We start from the raw sequence: 24,257 nt of genomic DNA on the forward strand, positions 1-24,257 counted from the left end.
CGACCTATTTTCAGACGTAAACGAGGCGTATTATGCCTCATTTTACGTCTGAAAATAGGGCTACAATACGTCGGCAAACATCTGCCCATTCATTTGAATGGGTTTGCTGACGTACTGTGCAGACAACCTGTCATTTACGCGTCGTCGTTTGACAGCTGTCAAACGACGACACGTAAAAATACAGCCTCGTCAAAAGAAGTGCAGGGCACTTCTTTCAGACGTAATTTGAGCCGTTCTTCATTGAAGTCAGTGAAGAGCAGCTCAAAATTTACGGCTGTCAGGGCAGCCTCGCAAAATGCGAGGAGGAGCAATTACGTCTGAAACGAGGCAGCTGTTTTCTCCTGAAAACAAATAAATGAGATTGATCCGGAGTGTATATATAAAAAATAACTTTTACTTAATTTCTTTAAAACATAAGCATTTTGCGACATGTGCGCATAAATTCTCTTCATTCGTCACAGCTGTATGCAATTTTTCATGTGTTTTTTCACAGTATGCATATACAACAATATTTAAGACAGCAAAATAGTCCACCTTTTAAGGTTTCCTAATCCATATGGTTTCAACAATTTTTTAATTTCAGAGGTTCTCTCATAAACACTTAGGTGATCTGTTTGTCATATAAGATATACAGGAGACATAAGATTTTTCGGGCAGTTGCCCTCCTACCCCTTTTATTTTTGGGATGGTGATGTTCCTTTCAGGAGTTGTCTGTCAAGTCCTGGATTTAATTGAACCTCTGATGTAGGGTAATTTCTCTCCCAATTGCATACAGCTGTGACGAATGAAGAGAATTTATGCGCACATGTCGCAAAATGCTTATGTTTTAAAGAAATTAAGTAAAAGTTATTTTTTATATATACACTCCGGATCAATCTCATTTATTTGTTATAATTTATGGAGAATGCTTGCTAAACCAATATTGTCAAGGTGGTAGACGATATACAATACCACGAATATATATTCTCCTGAAAACAGTCTGTCTTTTCAGACGTAAAAGCCTGCTACCGTGTGCACATACCCTCACAGTTTATAAGAGGTTTTTTTTAGTATATGTCAGATAACGAGTATTTAAAAATGTGGGTGGGGATTTGCAGCGTTTTATGCTAAATATCTTATTTCTAAAACAAAGACCGAGATTACAAATCTTTATGAGCTTGTTGGACATCCCATTCCACAAGCATGGGCATTAATATGGAGTTGGGCCCACTTCTGCAGCTATAACATCCTCCCCTCTTCTCGGAAGGCTTTTCACAAGATTTTGTAGCGGGTCTGTGGAAATGTATAAGGGTATGTGCACACACACTAATTACGTCCGTAATTGACGGACGTATTTCGGCCGCAAGTACCGGACCGACCACAGTGCAGGGAGCCGGGCTCCTAGCATCATACTTATATACGATGCTAGGAGTCCCTGCTACTCCGTGGAACTGCTGTCCCGTACTGAAAACATGATTACAGTACGGGACAGTTGTCCTGCAGAGAGGCAGGGACTCCTAGCATCGTACATAACTATGATGCTAGGAGCCCGGCTCCCTGCACTGTGTTCGGTCCGGGACTTGCGGCCGAAATACGTCCGTCAATTACGGACGTAATTAGTGTGTGTGCACATACCCTAACCATTCAGCCAAAAGATCATTTGTGAGGTCAGGCACTAATGTTAGATAAGACGGTCTGGTTCGTAATTAGTGTATTCATCCTAAAGGTGTTTAAAAGGGTTGAGGTCCGGGCTCTCTGCAGGCCACTTGAGTTCCTCCACACCAAACCTGTCAAACCATGTCTTTATGGACTTTACTTTGTTCACAGGGGCACAGTCATGCTGAGAGAGGAAAGGGCATTCCCTAATCTTTTGCCACAAAGTTTGAACCATACAATTGTCTCAAATGTCTCTGTATGCTGTAGCATTAAAATATCCCTTTACTGGAAGTAAGGGTCCTAGACCAAACCCTAAAAACAGCCCCAGACCATCATCCTTCCTCCACCACATTATACAGTAGGTATTATGCATTCTGGTCGGTAGCGTTCTCCTGGCATCAGCCAAATCCAGATTCATCCATCAGACTGCTAGATAGTTAAAAGAGATTCACAACTCCAGAAAATAAATTTCAACTGCTCCAGAGTCTGGTGGCGGCTTGATTTACACCACTCCAGTTTAAAACTCTGTAGTAAGTGATGCAAGAGAGGATAAACTATTCTTATGTGTCACACCCGGACGGTCCCCATTGAGAGTTTGTATGTTCTACCGCTTAATGGCTGAGTGGTTATTAACCCCTTAATGACCGCCGATTAGCCTTTTCACGGCGGTCATTAATGGGCTTTATTCTACAGCGCCGCTATTCCACGGCGCTGCTGTAGAATAAAGTAAACAGAGCAGGGAGCCGTCAAATCTCCCTGCTCTCAGCTGCCAGAGGCAGCTGAGGGCTGGGAGCGTCCCTGCTCTGCCGGGTGAGATCGATATTAGTATCGATCTCACCCGTTTAACCCTTCAGATGCGGTGCACAATAGCGTGCACCGCATCTGAATGGTTTTGGAGAGAGGGAGGGAGCTCCCTCTCATCCCACCGACACCCGGCGATAAAATCGCCCAGTGTCTGTGTCTTCTATGGCAGCCGGGGGTCTAATAAAGGCCCCCAGGTCTGCCTGGAGCGAATGCCTGCTAGATCATGCCGGAGGCATGACCTAGCAGATGCCTGTCCGTTTTAAACGGACAGGCAGTAATACACTGCAATACAAAAGTATTGCAGTGTATTATAATAGCGATCGGAGGATAGTGAAGTCCCCTAGTGGGACTAGTATAAAAGTACAAAAAGTTTAATAAAGTTAATTTAAAAAAAAAGTGAAAAAAAATAAATAAAAAACCCACTTTTTCCCCTTACAAAATGCTTTACTATTAAAAAAAACTACAATAAAGCAAAAAAGTTACACATATTTGGTATCGCCGCATCCGTAACTACCCCGACTATAAAGCTGTTACATTATTTAACCCGCACTGTGAACGCCGTAAAAAATAAAATAAAAAACAATGGAAAAATTGCTGTTTTCTGTTAATCCTGACTTGTGATAAAAAGTGATCAAAAAGTCGCATCAACTCTCAAATGGTACCAATAAAAACTGCAAGTCGTCCCGCAAAAAACAAGACCTTATACAGCTATGCCGACGCAAAAATAAAAAAGTTATAGCTCTTCGAATGTGACAATGGAAAAATGTAAAAAATGGCTTGGACATTAGGGCCCAGAATGCAAGCAGGGGGAAAGGGTTAAACTTAAGACGCTTCCAAGTCACAATAATAGCACTTACAGTTTACTGCGGCAGATTTAGTAGATCAGAAATTTCACACACTAACTTGTGGCAAAGGTGGTATCCTATGACAGTGCCATAGTCAACCCTTTTGCTGCCAAGGATGTATCTCATACATTCTCGCAGGGAAGCACTTCAGCAGCCAAGTACGTATCTGACATGTCCCTGCTACAAATGTACTTAGTTCAGGCTAGAACGTGGCTAGAGCAAGAATCTTGGCTTTAAAATAAAAGTAAGCACGCACTTCATTAAAAGTAAAGAAGAGGGGTGGCAGCAGGGGATGTGTTCATAGCTTGCTGGGAGAGGAGAAGCATCTGTGATCCTTCTCCTTTCCCTGTATGGCTTTCTAAGACCCCTGGGGCAAGGATAACAGAAATGTTTACCTTTTTATTTGAGAGACCACACCAGTGTGAATGTAGCCCTAAGTGACGCACATGAGTTCCTGGACAGTGGAGTCAGTGAGGTGTGTGCGCTGGTGGCTGTGGCCTCGGTCACTAATGAACCGTCCAGTAGTGAACCAGATGTACATGAAAACATTTCCCTAGAGGTTGGGGCTGTCAATGGTACCAATGAGGACACTACTGCCATGTATATTGTGAGAAAGGTTACTGCTTCACCCTTAGACCATGCAGGTCTTTCTCATGTAGACGTTGAGACCCATGTAGCACCCACACTTCCCCAGGAGGTGAGGGGAGCCATAGAGGTGGTCTACCAGGCTTGTTCAATGGATACTGATACAATGTGCGCTTTAGCCATTGAAGTTGCATGTGAACACAAGACAGGTTGCTAAGGGCCACAAGCTATACCACTAAGCCGGGTAAGGGCCCTAACACTGCGGCAAAGACAACCTCTACCGGGTCTGATAGAAGTAACCCAGAGAGGTCGGGTCAGTGCGGCGTAAAAATGTCTCTGGACGAACAGTCTGAGCATTTAAATGCTGAGACACAAAACTCAAAGATGGAGGGGAGTATAACATCTGAAAGTGGTTTTGTATATACGGTGTACACCACGTTCCAAATTATTATGCAAATGTTATTTTTCGCTCATTTTCCTAAATAGTCGATGCAAATGACAGTCAGTATAGTCTTCAAGCCATCAACCGTTGGAGTATAATGCAAATTTTATTGAGCAAATGTCCTAATGATAACAGATTTTTCTTTAGAAGTAAAAAACTCAAAATGCACTGTTTCAAATTATTATGCACCACAGAGATCAACACATTTTAAAGGTGAGTATTTGGACAGTTTCTGCTTGAATATCTTTGCAGGATGTCAGAATAGCCTCCCAGAGCTTCTGTTTTGATGTGAACTGCCTCATAGATATTTTGCTTGAGGATGCTCCAAAGGTTCTCAATAGGGTTGAGGTCAGGAGAACATGGGGGCCACACCATGAGTTTCTCTCCTTTTATGCCCATAGCAGCCAATGACACAGAGGTATTCTTTGCAGCATGAGATGGTGCATTGTCATGCATGAAGATAATTTTGCTACGGAAGGCACGGTTCTTCTTTTTGTACCACAGAAGAAAGTGGTCAGTCATAAACTCTACGTACTTTGCAGAGGTCAATTTCACACAGTCAGGCACCCTAAAGGAGCCTACCAGCTCTCTCCCCATGATTCCAACCCAAAACATGACTCCACCACCTCCTTGCTGACGTCGCAGCCTTGTTGGGACATGATGGCCATTCACCAACCATCCACTACTCCATCCATCTGGACCATCCAGGGTTTTACGACACTCATCAGTGAACAACACGGTTTGAAAATTAGTCTTTATGTATTTCTGAGCCCACTGCAACCGTTTCTGCTTGTGAGCATTGTTTAGGGGTGGCCGAATAATAGCTTTATACACACTTGCAAACCTCTGGAGGATCCTACATCTTGAGGTTCGCGGGACTCCAGAGGCACCAGCAGCTTCAAATATCTGTTTGCTGCTTTGCAATGGCATTTTAGCAGCTGCTCTCCTAATCCTATTCATTTGTCTGGCAGAAACCTTCCTCATTATGCCTTTATCTGAACGAACCTGTCTGTGCTCTGAATCAGCCACAAATCTTTTCACAGTACGATGATCACGCTTAAGTTTTCTTGAAATATCCAATGTTTTCATACCTTGTCCAAGGTATTGCACTATTTCACGCTTTTCGGCAGCCGAGAGATCCTTTTTCTTTCCCATATTGCTTGAAACCTGTGGCCTGCTTAATAATGTGGAACGTCCTTCTTAAGTAGTTTTCCTTTGATTGGGCACACCTGGCAAACTAATTATCTAAGGTGTCTGAGATTGATTACAATGATCCAAAGAGCCCTAAGACACAATACCATCCATGAGTTTAATTGAAAAATTAATGAATTAAATGTTTATGACACTTAAATCCAATGTGCATAATAATTTGGAACACGGTGTATATCACAACTCAAGAGATGAGTGTTACTGAACACAATGAGCCAGTGTCTGAACCAAGGGGTGACACACAAAGACACTTCATGAATGCGGACAGGTCCCTGAATGTAGGGGACAACATGCCTAAATACAGCTGTGATAAGCAAAAGCTAGTGCTGCCTACAAAGGATGAGGATGCTATAGATGCTAACATAGAAGAGTGACTGGAGCACCTGTCTAATACACCCACGGGGGATTATCAAAGGTCTGTTACTGTAGGAGTGACCCTAAGTGTAATTGTATCCCAATGTAGGAGCTTTGACCCTGGAGGGAGGGTGCAAAGTGATAAGTCCTAGGGCCTTTATCAAAGGGGGGGATATGTAGCAGTGCAGCTACTGTACAGGTCACATTTCAAGCAACCAGGGAACATGTACAGCAGAGAGGGTGCAAACCCCGGAATAGGGCCTGGTTTGCTGGAGTGTGAAGGAGAAGGGCGGCTTTCACTCCATACAGACAGTCTGTGTCTTGGGCTGTCTGATAAGCCTAGTTAGGCTTAACCTGAGACAGCTCTTTAAATCAGGTGTATGCTGTTCACACAGGGCTCTTAGTCTGAGGAAGACAGGCATGCTAGCCTGTGAGAGTCAAAAGTTCTGGTTAGAATACATATATGTTTTGAGGTACTGGGCACAAGGTTCAGGGTCTTTTAGTGAGGGACACTGAATTTATTAGTTAGAGGCTGGACAGCCTAGGGTTTTTTTTTTTACAGTTTTGTTGTAAAACTGCTTGCTCTGTTGAAGACAATAAAGCTGGCTGCGGCTGGTTTAAACCGTTATCCAACGTGTTGCAGTGAACTTTCTATGTGTGCCAACCATCTCACCCTGGAGATGGCGATCCTGTGAGCTAAGTTGTCCCCCAGGTTGTCACAATACATATTTATATGTAAAATATACACATATAATATGTAATTCAATTTGCCTGCGAAAATGTGTTGGTGCATTCCTGTGGTTTTGGCGTTCCTTCAATACATACACCTGTGAATGTAGACGTGTGCAATGTATAAACTCACATCTTAGAGTTTTTTCACAGTATATTTTGTTTGCATAAGGGGTCTTTTTGAGGGAGAGTTTCCAGAATTTTATTTTTGTGCAATTTTTGCTTATAATAACTGATGCAAATTTGTGTGCAGATGGTTGTGCATACAAAATATTATAAATGGTATGCAGTGTGCTTTCCCAAAAAATGTAGAAGCTGTTTGGGTGTATATTTTCATCATATTTTTAATGAAGGCCAAATGTTGGATGGCCTCTGTTTCAGCTTTTAACCCCTTAGTGACCAGCCTATTTTAGGCCCTAATGACCAAGCCATTTTTTTCGATTTTCTATAATCGCAATCAAAGAGCTATAACTTTTTCATCCCTCCATCGACATAGCTGTATGAGGACTTGTTTTTTGCAGGATTAGTTGTAGTTTTTTAATGACATTTTGGGGTAGATATCATTTTATGATTAACTTTTATTAACTTTTTTTGGGGGGGGAATAGAAACAACCCTGAAATTCCGCCATAGTTCTATGTGTTTTAAATTGGCACCATTCACTGTGCGGCGTAAATAACACGTTACCTTTATTCTGTGGGTCGGTACAATTACGACGATACCACGTGTATAGGTTTTTTATGTTTTACCGCTTTTGCACAATAAAAACACTTTTGAACTAAAATGATTTATTTTTGCATCGTCGCTTTCCAAGAGACGTAACTTTTTTGTTATTTTTCCGTCAATGTAGTGATAGGGCTTGTTTTTGCTGTACGAGATGTAGTTTTCATTGGTACTTTTTTGGGGTACATGGGACCTATTGATTAACTTTTATTACTTTTTGGAAAAAAATAGCAATTCTGCCATAGTTTTTGCGTTTTTTCTTACAGTGTTCACCTTGTAGTTTCAATTACATGTTAACGTTAATGTTTGGGTTATTACGGTCGCGGCAATACCATATATGTGTTCTTTAATTTATTTTTAACACTTTTACTAAATAAAACCACTATTTAATGGAAAAAACGAGTTTTATTTTTTTTTAACTAATCTTTATTCATTTTTATTTAACACTTAGTACTTATTTTTTCAGTCCCACTAGGGGACTTCACTATGCGATCTCTTGATCGCAGATATAATGCTTTAGTATACTTGGTATAACAGGACATTACTGGCACGGCCTAATAGGCATATGGCCAGGGCAGGCCTGGGGGAATTTGTTAGGCCCCCGACTGCCATGACACCCCATCGGAGGCAAGCAATTGCATTTGCGGGCCGCCGATGGGTGAGAGAAGTAGCTCCCTCCCTCTGTAAACAACTTAAATGCTGTAAACTCCAATCGCTACCATTGGAGCAGGAGCCCAGCTATCATCAGACAGCCGAGCACCTGCTCCAGGACTTAAACTAGGCTGCGGTGAAAAGTCGGCAGCCTAGCCTAAGGCCACTTAGTGACCGCCGTGAAAAGGCGTATTGGTGGTTGCTAAGGGGTTAAGCAATACTTACCTGTTAAATCACTTTCCACTCCAGTGCCACTGCTCTAGAGGTCCCCATTGGTCTATGTTTACTTTGTTGCCCCGAAGACATGCTCATATACCACTTAACCGCTGCAGCCACTCACTGGCCTCAGCGGTCTCGTGCCATACACCAATGACGCCAGTGATTGGCTGCAGAAGTCACAAAATATAAGGGCACGTTGTTGATGCAGGGAAGTAAAAAAATTGCGGGATACTGGTGGTCTCTATGGCAGCCGGGAGCCTAACAAAGGCCGCCAGGTCAACTTTTAGTTTATACCTATTAGACCCTATCAAAGGCAGGGCCTAATATAATGCCTGTCCATTTTACAATGACAGGCATAATACATTGCAAAATAGAAGTATTGCGGTGTATTATAACTTCTATATTGCAGTCTTCAATGGTCGCTTAATAAAATTCCATAGTGGGACTAAAAATTGCAAAATTCTATTGCAAAAGGTTTTATTATGAAAAAAAAAAAATAAGTTAAAAAAGCTAATTATAATTGTTTTTTCTGCATCAATAACCACCACAAACTATAAAACTATTACGTTATTTAACCTGCACGGTGAAAAAAAACAAAAAAAAAAACAAGGCCAGAATTGCTGATTTTCTATTCATCCTGTCTTCCCAAAAAATGCAAAACAATAATCAAATAGTCATATGTACCCCAAAGTAGTAACCATAGTAACTTATTTTCTGCGGGACTACATGTTTGCCGGGGAGCAGCAAACCTGTAGTCCCACAGAAAATAAGCCCTCACACAGCTAGTTCGGCGAAAAATAATATATATATATATTTTTTTTAATGTGCTAAAGTAGTAAAATAAAAAAAAATACATAAATTTGGTATCGCTGTAATCATATTGACCTGCAGATTAATGTTATTGTTTGGCGTTATTTGGCATCAATTTAAGATTTAAAAAAAAGAATGGAGGAATTTACCCACCTTAAAAGTTAATCAATAAATTATATGTACCCCAAAATGGTGCAATTAAAAAATACAACTTGTAACACAAAAAAACAAGCCCTGACATGGCTATGTCTATGGAAAATTCTAAAAGTTACGTCTTTTGAAATGCAAAGATCAAAAAACTGAAAAAAAAATGCTCCATCAATAAGGCCCAAAATAGGATGGTCACTAACGGGTTAAGTTATAGATATATATCTATTTGATAGCTATATATGCTTTTTTATAAACTTTGTAGTCTTGGCAAAACTGTTCAAGATTAAAGGATATAATTGCTCCATCATGATGAAAGTGTAAGTAGAAGAATAAACCAGGATCAACATTTACACTTTCCATTTAATAAATTAAAGAGAACCTTTCACCTCCCTATACATGTGCAGCTGAGTGCAGCATGTAATGGGCAGGTCTGCACAAAGCCTAGGGCACTTTACATTTTATACCCTACCCTCCTCCGTTATTTAGATATCGGTGCCGTTATATTTGGCGCCCGATATTTATATAACCCCCTGAACTGTCAATGGGGCGTGTAATGGCAAGGGGATGGGTAACATCGCTGTGACACTGTCCAATCAGTTACGGACAGCGTCACAGCAAGAGTGCGCTCGCTAGCTCTCACTCTTCAGCTCTCGGCAGACAAGGACAAGACTGATCTCTCGCGAGAAATCACACAGTCTTGTACTTGTCTGCCGAACTGGCAAGGGGGCGTGTAATAGCAAGGGGACGTGTCACTGCTACGGACAGTGCAAGAGCTGTAGAGTGGAGAGCATGTGCATGCGAGAGATCAGTCTGCCGAGAGCTGAAGAATGACAGCGCGCTCACACGCTCTCCTCCCACAGCTCTTGCACTGTCCATAGCAGTGACACGCCCCCTTGCCATTTCACGCCCCCTTGCCAGTTCGGCAGAAAAGTACAAGACTGTGTGATCTCTCGCGAGAGATCAGTCTTGTCCTTGTCTGCCGAGAGCTGAAGAGTGAGAGCGTGCACGTGCACACGCTCTCCTCTCTCCAGCTCTTGCTGTGACGCTGTCCATAGCTGATTGGACAGTGTCACAGCCATAGTAACACGCCCTCTTGCCATTACATGCCCCATTGACAGTTCAGGGGGTTATTTAAATATCGGGCGCCAAATATAATGGCACCAATATCTAAATAACTGAGGAGGGTAAGAATTTTTTTTTAAATGCCCCAGGTTTTGTGCAGCCCTGCCTATTACATGCTGCACTCAGCTGCACATGTATGGGCAGGTGAAAGGTTCTCTTTAAATACAATCAAATAGGACAATATTAAAAATAATAATAGGCGACAAAAGGCCAGTAAACTGCATGTATAGTATCTTACATTATTAACAATAGTTATTCTAGTTTGTCAATCGGATGACAAAGAGTGCCTTCACTTGAAGCAGCAGATCAAAGTGTAACTGTACATTCAGCAAACCTTTAATATGTCATAGAGAGATAGCAGAAGTTTGGATCAGTGGGGGTCTGCGTGCTGAGACCCTTACCATCGCTGAAACTAAGGTGCTGTGCGCTATGCACCTTCGGCTGTGATTGGTGCTCTTTGTTAGGCTGAAGATGGCTCACATGGAACTTATCTACAGTATTAGTCTTCTCCCATAAACAGACTTTAATACTGTGAACCGCCGCTACAAGTGTGTCGGCGATTGACAGTGTGAGCAGTAAAGGAAATGAAGGGGAAGCAACGCTTTAACGAAAGCTGCGGCCCCTTCCAAACAGCTAATCGGCGGGGGTGTCGGGAGCCGGACCCAGACCAATCAGATATTGAAGGGGACTGGAAAACCCCTTTAACACCACCAAAAGTATACTTTTATGGAAAGTAGACCCCCCCCCCCCAAGGTATTCATTTAATGTCATATCAAAGATCTGAATATCTGAGTGTAACATGTCTGCTGCATGTGAATCAATTTAGTAAAATCTCATCTACTTGCCTTGTACTGTAATCCATTGCAGACTTTACCTGCACAAACCTGCAGGTAAAATCTGCAGCGAATCCGCCACATGTAATGTCACCCTAAGGGCTTATTCAGACGAACGTATGTCCGAGCGTATGTCCACTGCGTAAAACTCAAGACATATCTTATATTTGCCGGTTTTTCGCGCATCATGCACCCATTGAAGTCAATGGGTGCATGAAAACCACGCACGGACGCACTTCCGTGTGCCGCGCGTGATGCGCGCTACAGTAGTCAAAACTATGAATGAAAACAGAAAAGCGCCACGTGCTTTTCTGTTTACAAACATAAAAACAGAGTGTCATAATGATGTCGGCTGCGCGAAAATCACGCAGCCACGCTTTTATGGACCTTTTGCGCGTGCCAAACACCGTGTTTTTTTGCGCGCGCAAAACGCACACGCTCGTGTGTGAATCCGGCCTAAGGCTGGGGATACATGGTGACTTTGGCCGTGACATAGGCCCAGGGGCGTAGCTAGGAGGGGGGCAAGCGGGGCACGTGCCCCGGGCGCAGCTCAGAGGGGGGCGCCAGCGCCACCTCCTCCTTCACTATAATTGTACCTGTGTCACAAGGACACAGGTACAATTAGAAGCAATGAATGACCGGGCACGTTCCGTGCCCGGCCATTCAGCGCCTCTCCACGAATGAAGCGACTGGTAGCTTTTGTACCAGTGACGCTTCCGTCGATGAAAGGCGCTGACTGACTGGCAGGGAAAGTCATCCTGCCCAGCTAATCAGCGCCTTTCATAGACGCTGTGTTCAACCCCCTGGAGACCTGCGCAGAAGAGAGTAGGTCTCCATGGCTGCCGAACGGCGTGGGAGCGGGAATAAGGTGAGTTTGAATATTTTTTATTTTTTTTAATTGTAATAGAAGTATGTGGCTGTATCTGCAGGGGAGGGGGGACTATATCTACAGGGGGGCTATATCTACAGGGGTGGGCTATATACAGGGGGACTATATCTACAGGGGGGCTATATCTACAGGGGTGGGCTATATACAGGGGGACTATATCTACAGGGAGGCTATATCTACAGGGGGTGGTCTATATACAGGGGGTCTATATCTACAGGGGGTGGGCTATATACAGGTGGACTATATCTACAGGGGGTGGGCTATATACAGGGGGACTATATCTACAGGGCTGGGCTATATACAGGTGGACTATATCTACAGGGGGTGGGCTATATACAGGGGGACTATATCTACAGGGATGGGCTATATACAGGTGGACTATATCTACAGGGGGTGGGCTATATACAGGGGGACTATATCTACAGGGGGCTATATACTGGGGTGGGCTATCTACAGGGGGACCATATCTACAGGGGGTGGGCTATATACAGGTGGACTATATCTACAGGTGGTGGGCTATATACAGGGGGACTATATCTGCAGGGGGGCTATATACTGGGGTGGGTTATCTATGGAGCACCATATACAGGGGTGGGCTATAGCTACAGGGGGGGCTATATAGTATATAGCCCCCTGTAGATATAGCCCACCCCTGTAGATATAGCCCACCCCTGTAGATATAGCCCACCCCTGTAGATATGGTCCCCCTGTAGATATGGTCCCCGTGTAGATAGCCCACCCCTGTATATAGTCCCCCTGTAGATATAGTCCCCCTGTAGATATAGCCCACCCCTGTATATAGTCCCACTGTAGATATAGCCCACCCCTGTATATAGTATCCCACAAACAGCTCCCCCTATAGTGCTCCACAGAAAGCCCACCCCTGTATATAGCCCCCTTGTACATATAGTCCACCCCTGTATATAGTGCTCCACAGATAGCCCACCCTTGTATATAGTATATACAGGGGTGGGCTATCTGTGGAGCACTATATACAGGGGTGGACTATCTAGTGGAGCACTATATACAGGGGTGGACTATATGTACAAGGGAGGCTATATACAGGGGTGGGCTATCTGTGAAACACTATATACAGGGGTGGACTATATGTGGAGTACTATATACAGGGGTGAGCTATAGCTACAGGGGGGCTACATACATGGTTGGGCTATCTGTAGAGTACTATATACAGGGGTGGGCTATATCTACAGGGGGTTATATACAGAGGTGGGCTATCTGTAGAGCACTATAGGGGGAGTTATTTGTGGGACACTATACAGGGGTGGTCTGTATGGGGGCACTATCTACAGGGGCTCTATGGCAGGCACTATCTACAGGGGGCTCTATGGCAGGCACTATCTACAGGGGGCACAGTGTGTGTGTGTAGGACACGGTGTATGGTGCTATTATAATTAGAGGTGCAGTGTATGGCGCTATTATATTTAGGGGCGTAGTGTGTGGTATAATGATAACTTTATATTTATTTATAGGGGCAGAAATGTTGGAAAAGTGAGAAGCTGAAGACATCTGAGCAGCAAACTGCAGAAATGGTCTGTGACCGGGAGAAGCCACCATAGAGGTCTGGACCGGATGGAGAAAAAGAACTAGAATCTGAGACGTCACCGGTGAGTCACTTAATGTAAATGTTTATTCTGCCTCTAATCAGCACTGTAGTCACTATGTGATCTGCAGCGAGATGATGGGTGATATGATTATGATATGATTTATTTTTTGTGAAACGGCATCTCCCAGCATATCCTTACCATTGTTCGGGCCATGCTGGGAGCTGTAGTTTTACACCGTACACACCTATACGGCAGGGGTTGCACTAAATTGAGCTGTATTTGTGCTGGTGTTGTATATATGTAGTGAGCTTGCTTCTGGGGCTGTATATATGTACTGAGCTTGGTTTTGGTGTTGTGTATAGAACCATATTGCTTGTAAAATGTACAAATGTTTTTATGCTCGCGTTACATAAAAATAAATAACATGTCGATTGGTAGAGAAAACAAACACGGCGAGGGGGAAGGAGATGTCGGGAAAGAGGTTGGGGGGGGCGCCAAACTGAATCTTTGCCCCGGGTGCTGGAGAACCTAGCTACGCCACTGCATAGGCCCCACAGACAAAGATCGCTATGTCCCAAAGCTTACACTGAAAGTAATGAAAATCAATGTGGTCATGTTGCGACCTGCAAGTAACTGCGACACGACAGTTTGGATTTCTTGCAACTGTAATGTTGCGGCAGCTTGCGTGTTGCGACACAACTACATTGACTTTTTTTACTTGCAATGTAGGCTACGGGACATAGCGATCTTTGGTCGGGCAACCTGTGTCGTGGCCAAAGTCGCCGTGTAGATAGAAAGACAGACAGATAAATTTATTTATTGAAAAAATATCTTTACTAAAAAAAAAAAAAAAAAAGGTGCGTTTTTTACATTACATTATTCTTCTCCCTCTATGGAAGCCAAACAAACTTTTCTATGATCATTGAGAAAGGCTGTCACAGCAATCACATGAATGGAGGAAAACCTGAGTGGTCTTCGTGTGAAAGTTCCGTAAAACAGTCGTCTATAGATAGCAGTTTCATGGAGCTCCTCAAAGTTGGCGCGCAAGCGACGCTGGGAGGAGTGATCGTTGTAAAAGGTTGTCACAGTGATCCCGTGACCGGAGAACACACAGAAATGTCACTGGCTGAAAGCTCTGTGATACAGCGATTTCTGGAAAGCTGTATCACGGAGCTCCTTAGCGTTGGCGCATAAGGGCCGATGGGGGAAGTTATGTGATCATTGTAACAGGCTGTCACAGCGAACACATGACAGGAAACCACACGGAGTGGTCTCCGGGTGAAAGCTCCCTGATACAGCTCTCTAGAGACAGCTGTATGATGGAGCTAAATGCCGCCGGGGAGCAGCAAACAAGCTAATTCTGCAGGATGTTCTACAATGTCTTTGCAGAGTTAGGCTGAGTTCACACGTTGCGGATTTGTTGCAGCTTTTGTTGCGGTTTTGACGCAGATCTCACCCTTTTGCATTGCAAAGTGTAAAATCTGCGCTGAAAATCGGCGTCAAATCCGTGACGTGGGAACTCAGCCTTAAGTGCGGACTGCGCAGACGTTTATAGTCTATGAGCGGTCCGTAACTGGTTAACTATCAGAGCCAGGATCACAACTATAGCCATTGCAGACTATGTAATTGTCTCACAGAAAAGCTACATAGTCAGTCTTGCCAAAGAGAGAGAACATGTTTCTGCAAGGGCTTACTCATATTTAAACTAATTTAGATAGGAATTATGCGTTTGGGTTATATAGCTATCATGATTTGATTGTATATATTTTAGCATATTTTGGTACATATTTCGGAATAATTCCAATAAAAATGTGCATATATTAAACTTAAATAGAGTCTACTTATAGAAAAAGTTTAGTGTAGTTGCCATTTTTTGTCTATCTCTTGTTTCTCTCAAACAGGGTTGAATTATGAAAACTGTAGCAGCACTCACATGAAAAAATAAAATAAAGTTTCAGGTACCATTCAATGTGATAATTGAAAGTAAAACCATTTCTTACCTGCCACGTGGACTTTAGTGTTGTGTCTCATCTGATGCTGACTGTGCCAAGTCCCAGTTCACTCACCCTTTCAGAAAGGCCTATGTTAAAACAAAAGAAAAAAAAGATTAATATTTGCATTGCATTGCTATCCTGCTGCACATCAGTAGTCTGTGGGGGAACCCAGCAACAAGTATTAAATTCTCCTGCAGTGCCACAGCTTTACACAGTCACTGTATGTATATTGCTATCTGTATAATGCATGGATGTGCTAAATCCTCTAGAGAGAGGAGTGCCCTTTTGTACCTCTCTGCTATGGCAAATAGAAGAGAATCCTGAAGGGGGGGGGCCGCTCCATATTAACTCACAATCACCTACTTTTGTATATAAAAATTTCTGAGCCAGACAATCCCTTTAAGCAAAGTTGCCAACATTTGACATTTTTTTCCAGGGACACTTGGGGTGTGGCTTCTTTGGTGGGGGTGTCTTATGGGGCGTGGTTTTTCTGGTGGGTTTGGCTGATTTCTTCCCAGAATTTCTGCGTACAAATAAACAAACACATTTCTGCACTACTTTGGCTGACAAACTATGGCGACCAGTATCTCTCTCTGGTTATCTAGTTGTATACAGGCAGGTGATGTCTCACTTTATCACTAGGGCTAGGCGATATGTGCTGACCAGTACTGGTAGCATAACAACCAGCGGAGAAAATGCCACATTCAGTGCCCCTTGCAGATGGTTCCCAACACTGCCCCATAGTAGATAGTGCCACACACACCTCTCTGTAGATTTTGCCACACACTGCTTCCTGTAGGTAATGGCACAGTGCCCCCTGTAGATAGTGCCACAATGCCCTCTGTAGATAGTGCCACACACCCCCTCTGTAGATAGTGCAATAGTGCCATCTGTAAATAGTGCCACAGTGCCCTCTGTAGATAGTGCCACAAACCCCGGCTGTAGAAGACACCATATTGCCCTCTGTAGCTAGTGCTACAGTGCCCTCTGTAGATAGTGCCACACACCTCCCCTGTAGATAGTGTCACAGTGCCCTCTGCAGATAGTACCACACAGCGCACCTGTAGATAGTGTCACACAGCGCACCTGTAGATAGTGCCACAGTGACCTATGTAGATAGTGCCACACACCTCCCCTGTAGATAGTGCCACAGTGCCCTCTGCAGATAGTGCCACACAGCGCACCTGTAGATAGTGCCACAGGCACCCCCCTGTGGATAGCGCCACACACCCCTTGTAGATAGTGCCACACACACACACCCTGTAGATAGTGCCACACACACACCTCCTGTAGATAGTGCCACACACACCCCATAGATAGTGTCACACACGCAACCTTGTAGATAGTGCCACACACACCCGCTTAGAGATAGTGCTACAATGCTCCGGCTGAGGATTCCGGTCCAGGAGGAGCCCCTGACGTCACTGTCCGTATATGGACAGGAAAATCAGGCCTCCCTCTAGAAGCAGAATCTCCAGGAAGAGCATCGGCATCGTGGAATCATGGGGAGAGAGCTGGTAGGCCCCTTTAGGGTCCCTGACGGTGTGATAATGACCTCTGCAAAGTATGTAGAGTTTATGACTGACCACTTTCTTCCATGGTACAAAAAGAAGAACCGTGCCTTCCGTAGCAAAATTATCTTCATGCATGACAATGCACCATCTCATGCTGCAAAGAATACCTCTGTGTCATTGGCTGCTATGACCTCAACCCTATTGAGAACCTTTGGAGCATCCTCAAGCAAAATATCTATGAGGGTGGGAGGCAGTTCACATCAAAACAGAAGCTCTGGGAGGTTATTCTGACATCCTGCAAAGATATTCAAGCAGAAACTGTCCAAATACTCACAAATTCAATGGATGCCAGAATTGTGAAGGTGATATCAAAGAAGGGGTCCTATGTTAACATGTAACTTGGCCTGTTAAGATTTTTTTGATTGAAAGAGCTTTTGATGTCTGTAAATATGACCTCCTGATGCTGCAAATTCAACAAATTACCATTTTAGTTCTCTTTACAACCTTTAAAATGTTTTGATCTCTGTTCTGCATAATAATTTGAAACAGTGCATTTTGAGTTTTTTACTTCTAAAAAAAATCTGTTATCATTAGGAGATTTGTTCAATAAAATTTGCATTATACTCCAACGGTTGATGGCTTGAAGATTATACTGACTGTCATTTGCATATACTATTTAGGAAAATCAGCGAAAAATAAGATTTGCATAATAATTTGGAACGCAGTGTATGCAGTAGTGCTGGTGTGGTGAATATAGAAAGCAGGCCACAAACTAATTAACAACTTCTAAGTAAGCACCACAATAATTAACACTATTTATATTATAGAGTACTAATAAAATAAAAATATACAGAGGGTTTAAAACTTCATTAATAACAAATTGTGGCATATCTGACAGCATTTTTCAAAAAAATCATTAAAGGGTTTGTGCAAAGATAGACATTTATCACCTATCAACAGGTAATGGGTAATAAACGTACAATGGCTGGGACCCCACAATCACTAGGACATTCCTCCCCACTGCACGACTGTAGAGCGGAAAACTGTAATTGGAGAGGTAGCCGAGCACGAGCGGTGTCGCTCCATTCAAATTCTATGTGACTTTACAGGGACAGCCAAGTACATCGCTCGTCTGTTTTCATCAGCCCATAGACATGGAATGGAGCAGCAGGGCACATTCTTGATTTTCAGATCCTGCTCTTTAATACGGCAAATAATTAATTTGAATGTATATTTGTTTTTGTTTTTTTAGAAAGTATTTCTAGTAAAATAGTGTGACGTGTAAAGCAGTAGAATTTGTGTGGATCTGTAAACCATCTGCAATAGGAATCTACCTATTTGAATAATTATATTGTATAATCAAACAGCACAGAAACTCCTTCACAGTGGCTATTAAACCACAATCTTCCAATTGTTTGCAAAAAAAACACATGACTATAAACATTTTCCACATCATACTCCAAAGCACTTGGCACCGAAGGAGGAATTATCACTTCTTTTGTTCAGCAACAGACCCAAACAGTCTTTGCTTACAGCATTACAAACATAGTTTATATGTCTAGCTGATTACATCGACTGCAAGTTACAATACCTCCTAGCAGCTTCAACTCTTAAAGGGAAGGTGTCACAATTTTTATTTTTTTTATATATATAATATTGCTTTTAGTTTGATATTAAAATAAATTTTATTTATTTGTGTTCTTGTGTTCTACTTTTTACTTTATTCTTACTTTTACTTCTCTATGGGGTCTGTCATTTTTTTTTTTATCTCTGTATGTTTCGATTAACGACACATACAGAGATGGAATACGGCACATACATCCCCATAGAGAATGCGAACGGGAGCCGTTCCATTCACTATAGTGTACACCGTCTGTGTAGGAACGGCGCATGCGCCGCTCCCACACAGACCAAAAGGAGGGTCTTTGGCAGAGCGAAATCTGGCGCCATTTTCATGTGGACCGGACAGTAAGATGACGACTTCCGGTCGCGGCTTCCGGCCATATGTTCAAGGCAGCGAAGACGCAAGGAATAGGAGCGGAGGCGGCAGCAACGGCAGGAGCAGGTAAGTTATGTTTGTGTATGTGATGTGTGTTTTACGTTCGTGTATGTTTGTGTTATACTGTCTGATTACCACTGTATCTAATCCTTCTACACTGTGCATTCGCTCAGAAAATGGCGGCACAGTGTAGGCGGTTTGAAGATTCACCCCCCTCCTCCTGGCACTAGCCAGGATAAGGGAGGGGGATTGTGTGAGGACACTAGAGCGAGTGTGTCTACCCCAAATTTGCAGCATAAAGCAATGAGGTTGCTTTACCACATTGCCAATGCTGCAATTTTGGGAATTGCTCCCTATAGTGACCAGCACATGGAAATGTTATAAATTAGAATCTAATTTATAATATTTCCTGACTTTTTAAAAAATTAAAAAAATTAAAACAATGTGTAATCAAAATCCAGTATATATTAACAGTCTCTGCCGCAATATATAGTATTGTGGGACTATTTCATTCACTGATACATACTGATCGCTATGTATTCAGTCTTTCTAAGGGTGAATTTTTCATGTCATAGATTTGTCACAAATTCCACAAAGAAAATCTGCAACAATTAGGGCACATTCACACGTGGTGGTATTGCTGTGGTATTGCTGTGGAATTCCGCTGCGGACAGTCCGCAGTGGAATTCCGCAGCAGCCGTTTTTTTCATTTCTTTCTATACACTTTTAGGAAAGTTAGTTCAGACGTTGCAGTAAATAACTGTGGAAATTAGGCTGCGGTGCAGATTTTTCACTCCGCAGCATGCACTTTCCATTGCAGAGAAGCGGAATTTCACTGCAGATTTCAGCCTTTGCAATGCAAAAACTGAAATCTGTGGCAAGTCCGCTGTGTTGTCTGAATTATCTGTCAAATCTGCAAATGTTGGTGCAGATTCTATGCGTAATTACCCCAAATCTGCACCAACATTTGCAGCGGTAAAATTCCACCACGTCTGAACATGGCCTTAGGCTTCATTTACATCTGCGTCAGGACTCCGTTCATGGGTTCCGTCAGACCTTTCGGTCAGGGGAATCCATGAACGGAATCCAAACTGAAACAAATGTAGGAAACAAAAATAGGTTTCCGTTTGTATCACCATTGATTTCAATGGTGACGGATCCGGTGCAAATAGTTTCCGTTTGTCACCGTTGTGTAAAGGTTCCATTGTTGTGATGTAATTAATAGCACAGTCGACTACGGTATTGATTCCGTCAAAACAATGAAACCCTTACACAACGGTGACAAACGGAAACCATTTGCACCGGAACCGTCACCGAATCAATGGTGATGCAATCGGAAACCTATGGTTAAAAATCTAACCTATGGCTAAAAATCTGATCCACAAGTAGCAGAAAATATCCTCGCTCCATTCAGGGAATGCTGCAGATTTTTACATTTCCAGCATGTCAATTCTGTCATGGATTTATCGTAAATTTTCTCTGCGGATTTCACACTTTGCAGATAGGGTAAAAGCTGCAGCAAATGCGCAGCAAAATCTGCGGATAAATCTGAGTGTAACAAATCCAGATTTTCACACAGATTCATGGCAAAATCTGCAGTGGAAAATAACTGATATGTCTGAATTTATATATATTCACATGCGGCAGATCTGTTGCAGAAATTTCTGCAACTGTCCTATTCACCTGAATAGGACTTGCAGAATTGCATGCACATGCTGCAGATACAAACCCATTCAGATGTATGGAATGGATTTCAATCGCAGAAACATCTGCAACAAATCTGCCGCATGTGGACATACTCTTAGAATTCCAATATTCTGATTAGTTAAAAGTATGGCATTTAGACCTCTTCCATACATCATAGCAATAAATATAAATTTTACACATCCTCCATATTTTGATGATGTATGAAATACAGCCATTTTATTTCAGCAATAATAGTGTACAATGGTTAGTGACAATAGTTTGATAAGAAATATTTATGATCATGTCTACCACCCATCTGTGATTGGGAGATATAATAAAGGTCTGGGAATCAGTGTCTCGGAGATCCAAGATATAATATCTGAGTCATTACCTCCAAATTAGTGCACAGGACTAGAGATGGACAGACCCACTTTGCCCCTCTGATGTAATTTTCCCAGCCTGAGAGCCACTCTAGCTGATGAATGATCACAGTCATGCCAACATTTTAAACTTTAAGATAATAGAACCAATGGGAAACATGAATTTAAAATGTTTCAACTTATAAAACAATATTTAACACTTATTTATTCTTGAAGAAAATCTCTAGTCAAAAACTAACAATGTAGCTTTCCCCTACTCCCTGCAAAACGACATCCCTCAGGTCTTGCAATACTCCATATGCTGGCTTTTCTCTGATTCATGACATCATCAGCGGCTGTACTTGGTTGTTGTCATTAACTAATCCTAGTCATCTGTATAAAGCTTAAAGGCTCCACAAGGGGCACAGACCTACAATGATAAATTTATGTGCAGTCTGTGGCAGGAGGGGAAATCCCAATACGAAATAACCCCAATTTTGAAAACTGTACTAACAAAAAGTGTTCGTGTTGTCGATAACAACTTATTATTTTCCTAATTTTTCAAACTGGTTGGTTTCTATGGGAATTTTTTTTTTGTTAGAACAATGTCCCTTATACTGTTACTTTTCAATTTATGCTGTCTATAGATGGTTTATGTTTCAAGGCTCTGTAAGGGGTCAGACATTGACTTAACAGGTAGCCACCAATAGGTGACACTAGAGAAACAGCTTTCTTCCTTCTGTAGGAGAGCTATTTCACTTTACAAGAGTTGGAAAGCTTTTTGTTTTTTTTTAATATGCTTATTCACTGAGGACTAAATGTGTTCTAAGTTTGTAATATACATGATGTCAATTTTTTTTATTTCTTCTTTGTCCTAGGTTGTGCTGCCTTGGACAAAAAAATATTCCTTCTGCTGGAAATATAATTTTTTTACATAAAAAGTATAATCCAACTATAAAGAAGTTGAATAGTCAAAAACTATAATAGAAGAAATGAAATTAGTAGCAACTATCATCTGCATAACATAAGGGAAGGATGAAAGAGAGATCAAAAGACTTAGATTGCTATTGAGAGCTTCCTAGTCTAAATCTGCCAAAAATTAACCACCTTCTATTTATGATAGCTTCATTTGTGGAAAATGTGTTGGTGGAGAACGTCTGTGGACCATGTGACGTTTAGATGGGATTTTATTGCAACAACCAATGACTAAGAAAATGTGTTAAGTTGCAAATATCCATATTTGCTTAGAGAGCTGTGGTTATGCACACATGTTTCATTGTTACATATGTAGAGAATATTGAAAACAGTACACCCATGGTCAATCTGTGTCCAGAATAACTGTATATAATGGAAGAAGGGTTGTGAAAAGATTGCTCCATTTGAATCTTTTTTTTTAGAGTGTTGGTGCCCAGTCCAGTGTTCTGAGAAACTGGCCAGAATGATATTTGGACAGGATGTACAGAATGGCAAAAAGCATGAGTCAGGTTGAAGATTTACAAATAGCCAAAGGGTAGCTTGCGAATGTTGGTCTAGGACAGAAGTGGCCAAACTGTTTTACTATGAAACTACCTTCTGTGAAGCCTAAATTGTGCCCTCTGTGGATGCTGCCGCAGTGCCCTCTGTGGATGCTTCCGCAGTGCACTCTGTAGATGCTGCCGCAGTGCCCTCTGTAGATTCTGCCGCAGTGCCCTCTGTAGATGAGGCCACAGAGACTTCTGCAGATGCTGCCACAGTGCCCTCTGTAGATGCTGCCACAGTGCCCTCTGTAGATGCTGCCACAGTGCTCCCCTGTAGATGCTGCCACAGTGCCCTCCGTAGATGCTGCCGCAGTGCCCTCCGTAGATGCTGCCGCAGTGCCCTCCGTAGATGCTGCCGCAGTGCCGTCCATAGATGCTGTCGCAGTGCCCTCCGTGGATGCTGCCGCAGTGCCCTCCGTGGATGCTGCCGCAGTGCCCTCCGTAGATGCTGCCGCAGTGCCCTCCGTAGATGCTGCCGCAGTGCCGTCCATAGATGCTGTCGCAGTGCCCTCCGTGGATGCTGCCGCAGTGCCCTCCGTGGATGCTGCCGCAGTGCCCTCCGTGGATGCTGCCGCAGTGCCCTCCGTGGATGCTGCCGCAGTGCCCTCTGTGGATGCTGCTGCAGTGCCTTCTGTAGATGCTGCCTCAGTGCCCTCCGTAGATGCTGCCACTAGCACTCTGCCTGGGATTCCAGCTCTGCTCTTGACATCACTGTCCATATATGGACAGAGATGTCAGGGGCAACCCCAGAACTGGAGTCCCGGGCAGAGCGCTAGTAGGCTCTTCCTGGGACTCCAGCTGTGGTCCTGACATCACTGGGACTCCTGCTCTGGGGAAGCCCCTGACATCATTGTCGATGTATGGACAGTGATGTCAGGGAATTCCACAGAGTCCCAGAGCAGAGTCTATACTAGCGCTCTGCCCGGGACTCCGCTCTGGGGAAGACCCTGCACACTGTCCATATATGGACAGCGATGTCAGGGATTTCCACAGAGTCCCGGAGCAGAGCCTGTACTAGAGCTCTGCACTGGAATCCGGCTCTGGGGAAGCCCCAGACATGGCGTGTCCAAACATGGACACCGATGTCAGGGAATTAGACAGAGTCCCGGAGCAGAGCCGATACTAGCGCTCTGCCCGGGTCTCCACTCTGGGGAAGACCCTGACACACTGTCCATATATGGACAGCGATGTCAGGGAATTCCACAGTCCTGGAGCAGAGCCTGTACTAGCGCTCTGCCCGGGACTCCGCTCTGGGGAAGACCCTGACACACTGTCCATATATGGACAGCAATGTCAGGGAATTCCACAGATTCCCGGAGCAGAGCCTGTACTAGCGCTCTGCTCGGGACTCCACTCTGGGGAAGACCCTGACACACTGTCCATATATGGACAGCGATGTCAGGGAATTCCACAGAGTCAAGGAGCAGAGTCTGTACTAGCGTTCTGCTCGGGACTCCGCTCTGGGGAAGACCCTGACAAACTGTCCATATATGGACAGCGATGTCAGGGAATTCCACAGAGTCCCGGAGCAGAGCCAATACTAGCGCTCTGCACGAGACTCCGGCTCTGGGGAAGCCCCAGACATTGCTGTTCATATGTGGACAGCGATGTCAGGGAATTCCAGA

General features: G+C 43.4%; 1 protein-coding gene across 3 annotated transcripts in view; it reads right to left on the reverse strand.

Annotated features, from left to right (window-relative positions):
* The window catches only part of BMPR1B (bone morphogenetic protein receptor type 1B), a 555,987-nt gene that overhangs the window by 275,356 nt on the left and 256,374 nt on the right, over positions 1-24,257 (reverse strand). For all 3 annotated transcript variants that reach the window (XM_075860653.1, XM_075860655.1, XM_075860652.1), the window contains one exon: positions 15,564-15,643. The gene's annotated coding sequence lies outside the window, so the exon portion shown is untranslated. The remainder of the gene's footprint in view (positions 1-15,563; positions 15,644-24,257) is intronic.

This window comes from Rhinoderma darwinii, chromosome 1, assembly GCF_050947455.1.
Source record: "Rhinoderma darwinii isolate aRhiDar2 chromosome 1, aRhiDar2.hap1, whole genome shotgun sequence".
In the NCBI taxonomy this organism is placed as follows: domain Eukaryota; kingdom Metazoa; phylum Chordata; class Amphibia; order Anura; family Rhinodermatidae; genus Rhinoderma; species Rhinoderma darwinii.